We start from the raw sequence: 17,988 nt of genomic DNA, 5'->3' as shown, positions 1-17,988 counted from the left end.
TAATATTTTTTCTGCCTTGGATAGAATTAAACTCAATTATTAACCATTCAATTAGAATAGCAATAGCATGCAAGTAACAGAACCATCTAGTTTATAAGAAAATAAATTTTTAAAATTGATAATTTTTGTCAAACCCACGAACAACCAATCAACGTTAATAGTTCTTTTTTTTTTATGAAAAAGGGGCAAGGTGGTCTTTCAGAGGAAGTGTGCCTCAGGGTTAGGGGGGTGGTTTGCGCGAACAGTCTAATCCGATTTTATTAGTCTATGGGTAATTTTAGACCCCAGAACTGAATGCTAGGCTAACTAACAAATTTTTAGATGCTTTCTATCTACAAAAATAGAGAAGAATATGATTGTATATTATAGTATATAATAAATACTTTATAGGAGAAGCATAAATAAACATATACTATTTTACTATGTGTCAAGACAGGAGTCTATCTCATAGTAGAAGCCCGTAATAATAGCTCATGTCTATAAACAGAAAGTCTTATAAGTTATAAATTCTAAATTTGCATATCTGTGAATCCAGAATACTTTAAAGCATAAAGAAATAAAATATTTTTAGAAAGCAAGATTCATAATTTGATTGAAACCACAACCAAAGATTGTACTATTAAAACTTTCTATTTAGGTAATAAAAAAAAACAATAAAACAAGTTAAGCTAAAGAGAATTTTTCTCCATCGAAGAATAAAAATTGTTAATAGAGAAATATGAGAATAAATGGAAAGTTTCAAAATATATAGCTGTTTTTCTTCATTAACCTTTCAGAGAATTTTTTTTTTCAGTTTTCTAAAAGTATAATTGTTAAATTTCCTTATTCAAAAAAATTTTCACCATGTATCCATTAAGTGCAAATAAAAATTAAATAGATTTAGAAGAGAGGATAAGTCTTTGAGACGTATGTGTATTAATTTGTGTTAGAATTCTTATTTCTATACATTGCATATCTGGGCCATATAATTTTGAAACTTTCTTTTTAAAACAATATTTTATAACAAATATGGAAAACACTTTCTTTTCCTATCAGTAACACATTTAAGCATTTGCATTACACAATATTGTAAATACACGATTTTTTGAGCAGGATGATTCAAAATTTAAGTAATCATACTTTGCTTTGCCATGAAATAATTTAAGCAGCATTTTTCAAAATCAGAAAGAAAATAACTATACTTTTAATTAAAACAATTACTAAAATTTTACCTTCTAATTTTTTTTACTTGGTAAAATGCACAATAAATGGATAAAACAGAATTATTTTTCGCCTAATCATTAATCACATCAATTTCAAACAAAAATTTTATAAAAATCAATATAGAGAATTTTTAGTGACACATTGTTTGGTTATGATACCATCAACAATTATTAATTTTTTTCCCTTATCTTTTTGAATTTCGTATATCATTTCTCCAGTTGAATGATTTGAAGAAGTAAGTTAAATATTTTTTTCCAGCTTTTGCGCTTAAAGTTTAAAAATTCAAAAAAAAAAAAAAAAAAAAAAAAAAAAAGACAAATTAATTATGCGATTCTGTTTGCTCCCATAAATGCAAAAGCTGTAATTATTAATTTATATTACGAAGGATCTCAACATTTTACATTTGAAATTAGAGTGAGACTGTTTTCTTCCTTCACACATGCAAAAAGTAACGTACTCGTAGTTTAGTTATAAATTACATGAAACAAAATTTCGTGAACAAATCAATGTATTTTAAATGGTATGATGAAATCCTTAGCTGAATAAAATATTTATAAATGATTTTGTTGTCGATTGAGTGTGATAATTGAAAAATCATTCAATTATCATACTCAATAATAAAAATAATTTTTTTCTTCAATTTTTAGAGAATCCCTCATGTTAGAAAAAAAGAGATTGTATTTTTGCAAAGAAAGAAAAGTGAGTATTATAAATGTAAAGCAAAATTAACGGTCACACTGATCAGAGGATGACTAATTAAAAAAATTGCAATTAAGAAACTGCCTCTAAACCGAGTCATTTTTTTCACAGAAAATGCAATTATTTTAAACTTGTTTTGAAATAAATTAGTTATGTTTATCATTAAATATAAATTTCATGTTGCATTGTTGGATCAAATACTCAAAAAACCCTAAATTTTATAAATTGAAAACGTTACATACAATGCTTTCAATTTAACGTAAATTTATTTAGAGAGGTCAGGAAAATTTTTTCATCTTCGAAATAAACCTCGTAGTGTTTTCAAATTTTGAAAAATGCTTCACAAGAAGTACTTTACATAAATATAATTAGTTATTTTCCATTCCTTAGAATTTTCAATTCCTTAAAAGTTGCTACTAAAGGCCTCTGGCTGATAGCAACACTTTCTAATTTCGCAACTATGATAACATAAAAAATTTTTGAAATGGTTAATATGAGTAAATAGTTTTTTTTATTATTATTTTTGAGAATATATACATATTAAGCTATGAGTTTTCGATTCATTGCTTATTCTTTGATTTTATTTCATTCATTAATTTTTAAAGACAGTGGTTAATTTAATTTTTCATTTCATTTTTTTACATAACATCCTTTCATATCATTTCATTACATCAGTGCAATTAAAACTTCACAAAAATCCATATTTTTACATTTTCACGAAATATAAATATATAATTTAAAAATTATAAATCAAAAGTTTCTGCACTTAAAGAAGCCATTTAATTTTCTGCGTCCAAAAGGAAAAAATTTTTTTTAGAAACAGCAGGGAATTTCATTACCTAAATATTTTTTTTTTTTTTGAAAAATGTACGTTAATAAAGAGTATATGATTCAAACTTTTGTGATGTGCTTTTACTTAATTTCAAAGAAAGATATTTTTTCTCAAGCTGATTGATTAAGCTGGCCAGAAATTTGAACTGTGTTTTAGAACACGTGAACTAAATGCCATAATTCTGTTACTAAATTCTCTGAGTTCACAGAAACTTTCGATTATTGAAAAAAACAAGTGTATTAAATTTTGTTTTGGGGCTACATTCCACGTTCTCTTCTGATATGAAAATACTTACCTATGATCCCAAAAAACAAAATTTATGTGGCACAATTTTTAAATTAATTGGCTCTATGCCATCTGGCTGAACAAATAAACCACCACTCATTAAAATACATGCACTTCAATTATTAATAATTAAATATTTTTGAAATAAACAACGTGTGTATTAGAAAAGAAAAATCCTTCTAAGGGTATTTTATTTCCCATACATAAAAAAACAATATTGAAACAATTTAGTAAAAGAAAGCTCTAAAAATAAAAGTGCATTGGACAAAGCAGCACATATTTATTATAATCCTTATAAAACACAATTAAACGTTCTAACCTCAAAAATATTATTATAACAAAACTGATCTGATGAATTCTTTTTAAATAAGTAAAATTGGATAATGAAGAAACTCTCTTTAATCCTATTGACACCCAAAATGAATATACCTATATTTCATACAAAAATTAGGATATTTTAAAACAAATTGACAAGACTAATAATTTTTAACCGATTAATGCAGTTACTTTTAAGAAAGCGACTGACATCTTATGTAATCAAATTTTCTCTTAGTAAAAATTAAAGAAATTTAATTTATCCTCAATCACCGGAAGCTAGAATAAAAGTTTAAAAAACTCTCTAAAATAAAATACTCAGTCACACTTTGCCTTAAAAAAGACAAAATACCGTCCATCTTCCTTTTCATGCAAACGAAAAAATTGTTATAGATATCAAAAATCACGAAAATCAATTTCGAAAGTATATGAAGGAAGTTCAATAATTAAACAGCATGCTTTTTAGCAACTTAGCTCTCAAAATTTTTCTAGTTATATGTTTAAGAAATATTCTTTAAGAAAAATTTAAAAATAGTAACATAAGCATAAGCAAAATAGTAGCATAATCTGCAAAAAAATATATAGAAAAAAGTTCCAAGTGGCATCAATCAAGATTAACGCCAAAAATTGCAAACATAAAAGAAGATGGACGTCACTGGGGCACCCGGGTGCGTGAAGCTCCGTATTTGCTTAAATCTACAATTCTTATTGATACATATCAAATCCTTTTTTAAAACCATTTTTTTTTATTTAGAAATATTTAAATTTTCAAATTTATAAAAATTTGTAAAAATCAGAGATATTTTCATTCAGGTATTCTTAAAATTTTAAAAATTACTTTTAATTCTTAAAGAAATAAGTGATTGATTTTTTCTTCTTTCAAGAATTCAAGTTGAAAACAATTCGAAATATATATTTAAAAATGAAATATTTTACACAAAAAAAACCGTGTTGTAGATTTAAACAAACCCCCTGGGGAAAAGAATTTTTGAGACAGCTTTATTTTTAAGCAGAAACATTTAATATAACTTTGTCAACAACTCTAATGAAATACGGATCGTGAATTACATTCATCCGTGTCATACACTCATAAGCGTCACGTACAGATTTTTTTTAGTATTCCGCTCTTCGAAGTTTGTCTTCTGAGTTCGATTAAAAATTTCAATGTTATATAGTTACTTTATTCACAAAAACTCAAATCACGATGTGAGATGTAGTCCAAAATATCATGAGCATAATTAGTTGCGAATAGAATTCATCGCATATTCTTATTTAATTAAACGCATAGTAAAAAGTTCAAGTTTGAACATTGTATTAACCGGATCAGAATTTTGTAAGACGCAAGCTTTAAATGAGAAAATGCAGTTAAATACTTCTAATCCATCAAAATATAAGTTAAAATATCAGACAATCAAATTATAACTTGACTACAAAGGTAATTTCGTCATTAAATTTTATAAAGGACAAAAAATTGATTGTGCCTTTTCAAGAAAATTTCAAGCATTGTTTAGTTTCACAACTCAGGGAAAAACAGTAAAATTAAATAATGTATGTATAGAATCAAATTAATGAAAATAAATAAAATCTACCAAGAAACTGTAAAAAACAAAAAGAATTATGGACTAAAAAAAGGGAAAAAGGATACAAGAAATTGATAAAATTAAATGCCCAAATTAAAAACGTAAAAAAAAAACAAGTCACAATATAACTCGGAATATAAAATTAAAAAAAATATTCATGAAAAAAAATCCAAGATTTTAAAAAAAGGAAACATGCAAAGGAAAGTGGAAACTAAAAAAAAGTGAAAAATGCAAAAGCTAGTGAGTGATATGAGCAAAAGGAAGTAAACAGGAAAATTATGAATATATTTAAAATTTGACCCCCCCCCCTTAATTCAATATTACAATAAGATAGCAAATAAGATAGCTTATCAATAAGATAGCAAATCTAAGAGAAATAATACTTTTATGTTTTCGCAAGGAAAAACTATAAAATTGTCTGATGTGCTCACCTGTATACAATGAATTAGGATGAAATTGGAATTACCACAGCCCCCCCCCCCAAAATGAATGGAGCATAGCAGGTCATACGCATGAAAATACTACTTAATGAATACACCATCGAGAAATCTCACTGTCGTAGAGTTTCTTTTGAGTAGAATGCTCTTCAATGATGTACTCATCGAGTAGTGTGTCCAAACGCTTGACCTCCGACATTCCGCACTGACTGAGACAACTAACGGATGTTTTCAATTTTATAACCATCCTCACTGCATGTGGAAAAAAATCATGCATACGAACAAGAACTTGATTGGTGAGTTTTTTACTGGAAAATTTATTTCACCAATCAGGTTCTTATCCGCATCTCTGAACTCGCATGCAGTGAGAACAGTCCGTAACTCCAAGCTTGCACGTGTTCACATCAGATAATCCAGGCTGATCCTGCAAAAACACAAAAAATATCTTCACCTTTAGATTTACTTTGTTTACCTCCTTTTGAAAACAATAACCATGAATTTTAAATTTAATGAATTGCAAGGAAAAGTAAATAAAAAAAGGTAAATTTATATTGCATTTAATGTCTAAATATTATTTTGAGTTCGTTGAGAAGTCCAAGGAACTCCATCACTTCATTCATCGTTGGAGAAATGAAATTTTTCAAGGACATTCTCAATTCATGTTAGAAACCCTCCTTATTTTTCTCATGCATTCGAAACAAGCAATAGTTCTCGATGAAACAGAACTCAATTTGATTTCTCCCACATCAATCCATCACATCCTTACATTGGATTTAACTCTTAGGTTATTTCGGACATTTTTGAGATCCACTGCATTGATACATTTCCCCAATTCTCACATATGCAGCAACTTCTTCATAATTTCATTTTTGAAACGATTGTTATTCCTATTCTTTTTAATCAATTTGCCACCACCGCTTTCCTGTTAACCATGGCGATTCTCATACTTTATACTGATATACAAATTAGATAAGAAAGAAAATAGCTTTTAGAGGTTGATTAATGGTGTAAACTGAAGTAGTACCTAATTTTGTGGGTCAGAATTTTTCCTTTTTTATGAACAATAAAACACCATAAGTTGCTATATTAAAATGAAATATAAATTAAGGACTAATTTTTCTTGGGCAACAATTTTAAGCAATGCAATTTTATCCCTAAGCAACAATTTTCTTAAAAAACGAAATAAAAAACAACTACTACTCTTAAAATAATATTTGAAAAAGGCCACACATCTCTCTATCGCTTTTAAAGTTCTTTTTCCGATCTAGAAATCTTATTATTTATCTATTACAAATCCCAACCGAGAACAAAGATACTCGTTGAGTTAGTAGACCTTTTAGGTAAGTCTTGCACTGGAAGATAATTATCCAATGCAATTTTGTATGGTTGAAAAATTTCGATATTGATTTTTAACCCTTTACTCGTTTGCAGTGAGAAAAAGTGAAAATGGTAGCTATAATATCTGTTATAAAAGCAATAATAGGGAGTCGGAGGAAAAAAAACGAGGTGAAAATATTGTAAGAAAAGGTTTTAAACTAATAAAATCTAAACTAAACTCAATGGCGCGACAGCCCATAGAGGGCCAAGGCTTACTGTGCCCATCTCAGTTTTCTTGACCTTGGGCTCTGGGGTGCAGGAGCAAATGTTCCGCTAAAGTGGTCAGCCGAAAGCGGAATCCCCAGTGTTTAGTTCCCAAGCATGCTTGGTACTCATCTATCGACCCACTGAAGGGGATGAAAGGTTGAGTCAACCTTGCCCGGCCTGAGGATCGAACCAGGGACCTGTGGCACGACAGCGCTTAAACTAATAAAACGAAACGAAATTTAGGCAAGCTTTTATGCTGAAAAAAATTTTTTTTTTGTGTTTAAGTTAAATAATTTTATTTGAGTGAATAAGAATTTCTGCTAAACAAGAAATGAATGAAATTTATTTTCATAGCAACCAATAATTTAAATTAAATTGCTACGATAACAATCAATATAAACTTTTAAATGTTTCCTGAAGCTGAAACATTATAATGAAATTGACTGATGCTCATATATATTATCTATAAATTATGTGCGTTTCTTTTAATTTCTCTCATTCTAATAGTAAAGTAAAGCATTTCCGCAACCACCCGCTGTGGACCAGGGGTGTCATGAAGGTTAAGGTTCAGAAATTATACAACCTACAGCATGAATAGGACAATACAATTAACTTAGCGCTCAGGCTGCCTTTTGTTTCGAGACAAGCTTATATCCATCGATCTGAATTTGGGCGAGTTGCAAGCCGCCGCAAGGGATCAAACCTCATTCCTTCACAATCACAGTTCAGTTTTTTAATCACTCAGCCATTGCCATTCAACCTAATATATGCCTTAATTTTTCGATACTATGCGAAATCTATTAAAACAAATTTTAAAAATATTTCTGCTCGAAAACTATTTTATTAGATAAGAAATACATATAACTTATGTATAAATATTAATAAATAATTGAATTTTTTTACTGCACATTGTCTTAAAACCAAGTTAGGGGTGTAGTTAAGAGAGTGGGGAATCCATAGGGTTTTCCCAAAACGAAAATATTAAAATAAAACAAAAAAATTACATTTAGATTCAGAATAGTATGACGTTCAATTTTGGGGAACATTATACGTAACTTTTCAAAAATGCACTTGCTTAAATATTTTGTTAAAGAAGAGTAATAAGCTTCCAAATTAAATTTTGAATTAATTAAATTATTTAAATAATTATATACAAAGCATTTAAAAAAAAGAAAGATTGTAAGCAAGTTACATTCCGTATTTTTGTTTATACAAGTCAAAAATTCACATACAAAATTAACATTTTTCAAAAAGTGGGGATCATTCCCATCTAAGCAGTGTAATTTTTTTATTATTTAAAAATTTTAGATATTAATTAAATTAAAAGTAAGGTTATTTTTACTATATCCACAATGAACAGATATTTATCCAGTCCATTATGCCTCGAGTAAGCGGTACATAAACACTGAACAATATTAATAAATTATGACTAATTATTCCAAAAGAGCTTATGTTAAGAGAATTATTTTAATATAGGAGATAAAGAGATGAAGTTTAATACTTTTACTTAACTACAAAGCTTTTTTTTATTTGCCTATTTAATGGACCCTTGTGAAATAAAATCTAAAGCACGCCAAAGTAAATATCTACTATCGAGTCAGATAAAACATTGAAACTTTCAGTTGATAACGTAGTCTTTCGAAAATACTGATATACAGCTATTTACTGATACTGATATACAGATATACTGAATATACAGCTATTTATGAAAGGTTTACAAATAATTTAACTAAAATTTCTGCATTAAAATACATAATTTATGATTGCTCTTAATTCATTTTTAGAACGGTCTCTATAAAGACATGGAAGTACTAATTGGTTAAAATTGCATTAAATCATGTTTACATAAAAATAAAGAAATAATTTAGGTCTTAAATTTTGAATGCGAAGCCTAACTGTAGGATGCTTTCAAGATACGATTGAATGTAAACATTTGGCTAAAACATCTTCAGAAACATTATATAGTTGCATACCTAGTGATATTACATGAAGCAATGTTTTAAAAAAGAAATTTAACTAAGATTAAGATCAAAAACAAACAAGCATTTGAATTTTATTTTGCAAAGACATTCTATAATAGTATTGTTATATATTAGGATTGATATGATAAAGATAGATTGATTTAATTAATTGCTATATTTTTTGGTGACCAAAATTTTTAATATTTAAGCTATATATTTAGATAATTTAAGCTCAAAACCAGTATAAGTACTTCAGCAAGCAAACGGCAAATCGAAATTAATTTTACACCTACCCGACATTTTAAATATTTGCACTACTTTTAGAATTAAACCCAAAAATAATTTAGGTAAGAAAAAAGTAAATTCAACTAAATATCCATCATATCAATCAATATTGAGTTATTAATCACCTCTTTATAAGTATACTGATAAAAAACTCTTTCTATTAAATCAAAATGACAAAAGTGAAAATTTAAATTAAAATACAGCTTTGAGAACGAAATCAGTTTTAATGATATCAGTTTTTTGTCAAATCTGACATACTGTGATGTTACATAAAATATTAGCACTTGTTCCATCACTGGGCAATGTTCCAATTTATGAAAATTAAACTTAATTATTATCTTAAATAAAAAGTGAGAACATTTAACTGGAAATTGTACAAGAAAAAGTTTTTACAAAAAACTTCTTGTCATTGCTGTTTTTGAAATATATAATTGTTTTTCTCTTAGTTCCCCCCCCCCCAACTAAATTAAATAAAGTTTCTGAAAGGTTCTGCTAAGCTTTTTTCGAATTGACTTTTCGAATTTGTTCAATTGATAATATAACCATTAGCTAAATCTTAAGACATATTTTGTAAATAATTTTTTTCTAATATGCGATTATTCAAGCTAGTTCACTTGCAGACCAAGTTAAAAATGCTTCATTACAAATCCATCTTTTTTTACTTAAATAAAGCTATGCTTTAAAAATTTACAAAGCATTTTACTAAAGGAGTGTTTAAACTCTATGTTGATTTTCATAGTATAAAATGTATTGCAAATATATTACTGTTTTAACAAATTTCAGTAAGCAAAATTTTGTATTACTAGGTTACTTAGTGTATTAAAAATAACAGCACATTTGAAATAACATTTTAGAAATCGTATAATGTTTTTGAATTTTTCAGAATAAAAAAAAAGAACGAAATGAAAATGTAATAGTTTTGTATAATGATACATCTGTAAAAAGTAGGCATCGACTGAGAATTTTTTTTCCCAAAAAATAATGATGTTAATGAAAGTCCTACCCATTTATTATTTTTATAAACAATAAATTTGTAACTATTATACACATTATTTTAATTCCGCATATATTTTTCTGCCTCATAAAGTTCATTCAATTTCAAGAGGAAATATCTTTATCCGGCATTAAAAAAAATACATATTTTTTTAAACTGCCTTTCTCGCATAGTGAGTTGTTATTTTTAAATAAATAAGTTATTCTAAAAGTCTTTTTAAATAAATAAGTTATTCTAAACTGAAATGTTTGTCAACCCGCAGTTAGTTTGAGTTACACAATTTTGCCATTTCGAAAAAAGTTTGAAAAAAATTAGATCAATGAAATCAATTTCTGATTTGATTATTTTGTCGATTTTTCAGGAGTTAATGACACATTTCTATTTAAGTAATGACATGTTTGCATGTCATTACATAATTGCATTAATACTTTTTCAAAGTAATTAATTGATACAATCAAGAAAAATTGCACCATTTTCTCACAGATTATAGTGCATATATAAAGAGCTATTTAAGGGGATTAAACTTGGAATTCAAATGAATAGAAATGCTTAAGGAGCCGACGCCAATAATAGATTTTGTAACTAATGATCATTTATTATTGAATGACTAAATTAGGTTTCTTCAAACAACTCCAGTCTTTATTTTTTATTTTTACTTTATGTAATTTTGATCCCCATTTTTTTCTGACTTAATCAATTAAAACTTTTTGGATCCTTGGCATTTAAATTATATTTGTTGAAAGCGAATTTAAAGAAAAAGTTTAACAATTAAAACAATATTTTACTTTATAGTAGGAACTATACGTGTTTTCAATAAAATATAATCCTGAGTTTGTCTTCATTTGATAAAAAAAAATTTTAAAAATACATTTTAGCACCAGTTTTTAAGGATAATTTGTTTCGATTCTGAAATTATTTTCACTTGTAAAATATCTACTTCAGAAACATAGATAAGCAACCATTAGACGATTTAAACTTAGGATTGTTTTTATTTTAATAATAAAAGCAAAAATCAAAACTACTGTACTCAATTAGTTAAATTGTATTTTTTCTAAAAATTATAATTTTTCAATCAAGATAATAGAAATATAATTTTTTGTTAAAAACATAGTTATACTTTAAGTTAAAAAAATAAACAACAATTAAAAGACATGTGAAAATAACCATTCTAAAAAAAAAATTAACATTCGGGAAAATAAGAAGGTTAAGTTCTAAAAATTAATATCTTTTGTAAATTCATGAATATCAATTTAATAATAAAAATGATTTCTAAATAAATAAAAAAAATCTATACCAACTAGAAATACCGAATTATCGTAATAAATAACTCATTTTGTAATTTTTGACAAGTGGGAGAATCAATGTAATAATTTATCAAAATAAGGTTAATTTTCTGATTAGCAGGACCTAGTCTAAGTATTATTGCACTAGTAATTATCGTTTAAAGAAAAGCATCAATTCAAAAGGAGATAACAAGAGTTCCGTTATTTCAAAGGCTGTCTGTGTGTAAAAATAACTGCAGTTAGGAATTGAGTTCGCTGTTTTAGATTGTTTTTTTAGATTCCCTCTTAGACAATCATGACCCACAAAAAGTTTACTTAACATTGATTGTTGTTTTAGGCTATTAAAGAACTGGAGGTGAGATTGTTCTTGTTTTCCAGTGGCGCCACCTATGGCCAAGAGTTCGACTTCTTCTACACTCATACGTCACACCCGTTCATGGGGATCAACCATTCATTCATCCACAGTTCGTAATTTTGATCTGAACCAGAGGACGATAATTTCCAATTCAGCACATATCCAGAAACATAATTTGTTAAGGGAACATGGAGGACTTTGTGACCCGAGAGATTTAACGTACACCAGTCACCATTTACTAAATGGGGGAGTCTTCGGCCGGCTGGATTCGAACTCTCGTTCTCACGAATGCGCCCAACAACCAGACTATACGGACTTACTTAACATTTATAACATAAATATAATTAGTTGCGACTGAAATTAATTTTGAATTAATATCAAATTTTCTAAAAACTAGATTTTACAAACATACCCACGACTGACAAAACAGTAAACTAAAATTGGACGGAATAAATTTTGTTCGCAAAAATCGTAATTCCCATTAAGATTTGCAATAAATTCATGAAATAAAATTGCGTATATCGGCCAGTGACCTTATAAAGTTAAAAAGAATTTAGTATGCGGAATGTGGGACAAGTGTGCGGGATTATTTCTCCTAGAGAAAAAAAAACAGAAATTAGAGTAAAAATATAAATTAAAAGGGGTTATTGAATTCCTGCATTCAATCCCGATTGAATTTAACAGGTTCTAAATCTTGATAGGCTTGAATTATTGAAAGGATGATCTCGATTTCCAGCCGGAAAATCAAAATAAGCGCCGTTCTAAGCAGCAAAAATAACTCAATTACATAGTTTTTTGAGTTAATCCGAGTAAACAATAGATTTTGTATTTATTCACAAGCAAGATTTTATTTCAGAAAAAAAATTTAGAAATTATAGAAAAAAATATCCATTAGCAGTAGTAGGGGAAAAATTGGGTGCAATCATGTGCAATTTATATTTATGAATCAAGAATTTATCCTAATATTTTAGCTTTTCAGATAAGGGGAAAAAATCAAAATTTTACAAAATTTAGAGAATTTAATATTTATTTAGCGCGAATTCAGCTTTTAATTAAAATTTTATGATTACGAATTTCGAATAACTTATTGGAAATTTCAGGAATTTCGTTTTTTGATATATTACTTGAAAATGAGGATAATTGCGAGTAAGAAAAATAAAATTTTAAAGCGGCTGTAGGAAACAATTATGTAAAATATCAGAAACATTATTTTGTTCAAGATAAGTGAGTTGGGATTTATTTCAATGAGTTTCGAAGTATTTGATTAAAAACAGGGTAAACCCTTTTTGAAAATATCTTAATATACGTCTAATTTGCCTTTGCATAGGAATGACAGATTACAATTGTTTAAGTGTATAAAAATAATCAGAATGAAAGAAGAGAAATAGTAATGCTTTTGCTTTTTTTTAAACCTCTTTCGGGGTATCTATGTTGTTACATTCAATCATCAATTGTTCATTCAGAAGAATTCTAGGGCACTCTTTCAAAAATTCTTTTAATAAACGATTTAATTATTTTACGTTTTAATTATAGCATGAAATTTCTTTAAAGACATTGACTTTTTTTATTTTAATTCTTGCACTGCTTTAAATCTTTTTCTTCTCAGAAAGTTTTTGTTAACTGTTAGATTAGTACATCTAATTTAAGGCATTTTAACTTTTACACCACGTCGCTAAATTTGTTTTTTGTTTTCTTCTCAACTCATTTCAGTTGCATTTTTATGTTTAAGCAATATAGCGCATTATAAAGAGTAATTTTTATCTTAGGATAATCATTCTTTATTTTGATTTATTATAATTACCATCGTAAAGGAATACGTCCCGAAGAGAACCTTTGCATTTTCCCTTTAAAAAAAATTCTTTATTTTATTTTATAATTCTTCTTTGTGTGTGATTCATGATTATTGGTTTCTTTTTGACAATATGCTTAACTGATCATCGATTGAAAATTCCTACCATATTTACAGCAGTTAAAGAAAAATCAACTGCTCATTATTGTAGCTTTTACAGTAATTTAATATAACGTCTCGAATATAATGTGTGTTAAATAAAAAAAATACAATTAAATGTTGGTTATTTTTATTTCTTTCAGCAATATGACCATTGTTTTAAAATAAGAAACAGAAAGTTCAGCAAGACAGTCAACTGCTGTTATGATTTTTTAAATATTTAACCCATGGTACTGAGGCACATTGGCATGAAAATAAATCAATTAATTTAGAATATCGCTTTCCTTTCGGCAATATGGAACTTAGGAATGGTTTAAAATGCTTTTACATTAGTTAATATTTCAGTTTTTATCATTGGTGAAATATTGAATTAGAAAGAGTGGAAGCACATTTAAATAAAACACCGGCTACTGCTTTGAAAATATGACAAATTAATCATTTATAAGGTTTTTTTTAGTTTAAAAGATTTAAAAGGTTTTGCGCCATTTTGCTTATTAACGATCAGCTGGCACTGATGTCATGTCACATGTGGGGGTATTGAGTGCAAGTACCCAATTGTGAATGAACTGTTTTGCTTTGATATTAAGTTTTTCATAAATTGCACCTAACCGCTGTTTTTTATTTGAAAATCTATTTTTCACACAAAGTACCTAGCCGCATTTTAATTGCTGTTCTGTTTTTCAAAAATCGCATCAATCAGTAAATTGTAACCATTTTTTCATTCTCATAATTTATTTGATTTCAAAGGAAAGATAATCCAAACATATTTTTAAACATTTTTGGATAGCATTTATAAGTTTAAATTTTAAAAAAGCGCTAAAAATGCTTTCCAGAGTTAGGTAACTATCATTGAAGTGTTGTAAAAATGTATTTGCTATGGAAAACAAATTTTTTCAAGAAAGAATTTAAAATCAGTAATCATGAACTATTCATAATTAGGATTTTTTTAAAGTTGATTTTAGTATTTGCGTACAATTAATTGCGCATAAAAATAGAAGAATTCAAAAAAATAACAGTAAAAATGACAATTATAACAGTACATGATTAGTCTTCAGTTATTTAATTTGAAGAAAAAAATTATTCAAGAAAGTAAGAAAATTACTAACTCAAGAAATTTAAAAAAAAAATGCTTTAAAATTTCTTTTTAAAATTAATATGCACATTTGAAGTGTTTTCTGTTAAGCAATGCGTGCAGTTATATAATAATACTGAATATTTAATACGGCTATAAAATCAAAACTGATATGCCTCAAAATTGGCAATGATATTTTTGTAGTTAAATCTGAAACAAAATATTTGTTCGTTTATGCAAACTTTTCACCAATTTTTGCACTTTCCAAGTAGATCTTTAGAAGTTTATCTCTTGTTCAATTTGCAAATATGAACAACCTTCAAAGTATTCATCTACCAGAAATATTACCCAGCTTCATTTCATAGATAACTTGATACTTATTAAAAAAATAATAAATTTTTTTTTAATCCGTTACAGCAATCTAATAAATTAAGCGGTATAAACCGGTTTAAGCGTTATTAACCTGTATAAACTAAATTACTTAGATTTAATCTAAATGATAAAATACCCGTATAAGAGTAGTTTAGGATTGGACTTCTTATACTGACCTAAAGTAGGAATAAAAGATTGATCTATTCATTCTTTCTCGTGATTTCATTATTTTCTTAATGACCATAAAAAATGTTTCTTAAAAAAATGATTCTAGGCTCTCTAGTAAATGCTGTCATTTGACACAATTGCCCTCATCTTCTTAACTGAGTAGCTGAGTTCAATATTAAAATTAAGATGGATGTTGAATGTTGAGAATCAAAATTTGCTTTTTACCGAAATCAATATAACTAAAGAAATAAAAAAATAAAAAATTATAAAAAAATAAAAATTTTGATTTCAATAACAGGAAACAAGTATCAACACTAAGTTTTTAAGAATGACGTTGGCTATCACGTCCACTATAATTTTATTATGATTTATCGACATTATGATTTTGTATTGAATTTAATTTTGCTTTGCTCTTCTAAACGATACATAGTACTTCAGAAGCCAAAAAAATAGTTTTTAAATCAAAGTGGCTTATTAACAGAAAGAGACAAAATATTTTCAGCCACAGACCCTTACAGAAAGCGTGAAAGTACTGTTTTTTTTTTCAAAAATAAAAATAAACAAATTTGGAAGTTGAAAGTGTTAAACTACCGAACAGTTTTTTAGTTAAGACTTAAAATACATGGACTGAAAATTTTAACTAGAAATAGAAATTTATTTTAAAAAAATATTTTGTTCAAGAAAGTTTATGTTTACTAACTCAAGAACTGCAGATTTTTTTTTAAAAAAATGCTTTAACGTTTTCTACGCATACAAAAAATTATATTGAAGGCTAAATGCAAGATCAATGCACTTTGATCTGATAAATTCTTTTAGTTTCTTTTTTCATTTTAATTTTTCAAGCAGAAACTTTTATAATTATTTTCTAATTTGGGTATTCCTACAATCAAATTTCAGGATTTCGTTAAACGTTATGAGAATTTTGCAAACACATTTTCGAAGGAAAATCTTTAGTGAACGTGTATTTCATCTACGAAATTACTACGGGAATAATGAGTTGGTGAAATTAATTATTCAACTAATTATTTACTTTGGAAAAACTTGGTAATTAAGAGTGTGAGATAAATAAATACTTTATAGTGATAAAGATTGCCGTTGTCTAGCATATACTTATTTAAGCAAAATTTTGAGTATTGCCACCAAAAATAGCTCTAATATTTTCCAAATAGAAGAATAAAAATAGTTTTAAAAATTTTACACTTGAATAGTTTTCTAAGATACATTTCCGCCCAAAAATCATTTTGATTAGTTTCCAGTCTTCCAGTACATGTTTTTTTCTTCTTCGAAACTAAAGCTCTACTCTACTTTTAAAAGCGTTTTATATTTTAGTAACAAAGACTTATAAATTAGAAAATAGTAGGTTCCACTTTTGAAAAACATCATCATAATATCCTCAAATTGTAATATCCATTAAAGTTAAATACTGAAATCTAATTAAACATATTTCAGTAATCAATCACCCATTTGATTCAATGTTTTTCCATTCATTGATTTGAATCATTTGATTCCAATCTATAACTGTAGTTTCAAATTGAACTTTTAAAAAAGAATAGTTTAAAGCATTTCGAAAATGCTTGACAATTTCATCGTTTAGAATCGCTTTAATTCATTTTAATCAACTCTATTATTCACATAAAATTCATTTCGTCAAAAATATAACTTTAACCAGAAATTTTCGCAATTTCAATTATTTTTACGAATTTTAGACATTGGTATCTCACTCAATTATTTGTAAATGTTAAGAAAAAAAAAGCATAAATACTGATGCCAAGATGTACTATTTAAAGGAACAAAAGATTACAGAATACATAATTTCTGCCACTTTCAATTTTAACCTGTCGATACAAAAAAATAGTTTATAACGTGTAAAATGCTTGAAAAAAAGCTAATCTCTAGTAACTAATAAATACTCAAAATTTTAGAAGTCATTATAATAATTTTTTAATATTAGTAACGTTTCCTAATAATTACTAATATTTGGCACTTTTCCAGCAACAAAAAAATCTAGAAATCATGCATAAAGTTACTATCGAGAAAAATTAATATTATCATCGTTTAAACATAAATAATTATATAAAGTAAATTTTTAATACAGTACACAAAAAATATATTTTTTTTCAGTCCCTTTATCAGTTGAAGATTAATACAATGCATGCAAAATAAAAGATAAATCACCAAGATAATCACTATGATACAAAATTCTAAGTTGGTTTGCTTTTTATTCTTTCTTTTTTTATTATTTCTTTTTTTTATTATTATTATTATTACTATTTTTTTGTTTTTTTGTTTTTGGTTTTTTTTTTTTTTTTTTTTTTTTTTAATTTTTTGTATTTTTTTCTGCTTTCTTTTTTATAATTTTCATTTTTTAAAATTTCGAGCAATTTTTTTTTTCAATTTTTAAATTTTTTTTAATATTTTTCTTTTTTAGCAAACCATTTTGTTCTTTACACAACAATTCGTTACACACAATCACAATCTGGAACACATGAAATAATAAAATTACAAGAATATCGCATAATTGAATGTAGGTAAGTAATAATTAAAAATAAAGCTGTTAAACTCCTAGTTCATAAAATTTTGAAAACAGAATGAAACGTGTCTTAATTAACCACATT

Source organism: Parasteatoda tepidariorum, chromosome 4, assembly GCF_982258835.1.
Source record: "Parasteatoda tepidariorum strain Cologne lab strain chromosome 4, Ptep-v5.0, whole genome shotgun sequence".
Lineage (NCBI taxonomy): Eukaryota > Metazoa > Arthropoda > Arachnida > Araneae > Theridiidae > Parasteatoda > Parasteatoda tepidariorum.
Note: the sequence above shows the minus strand (reverse complement) of the source record.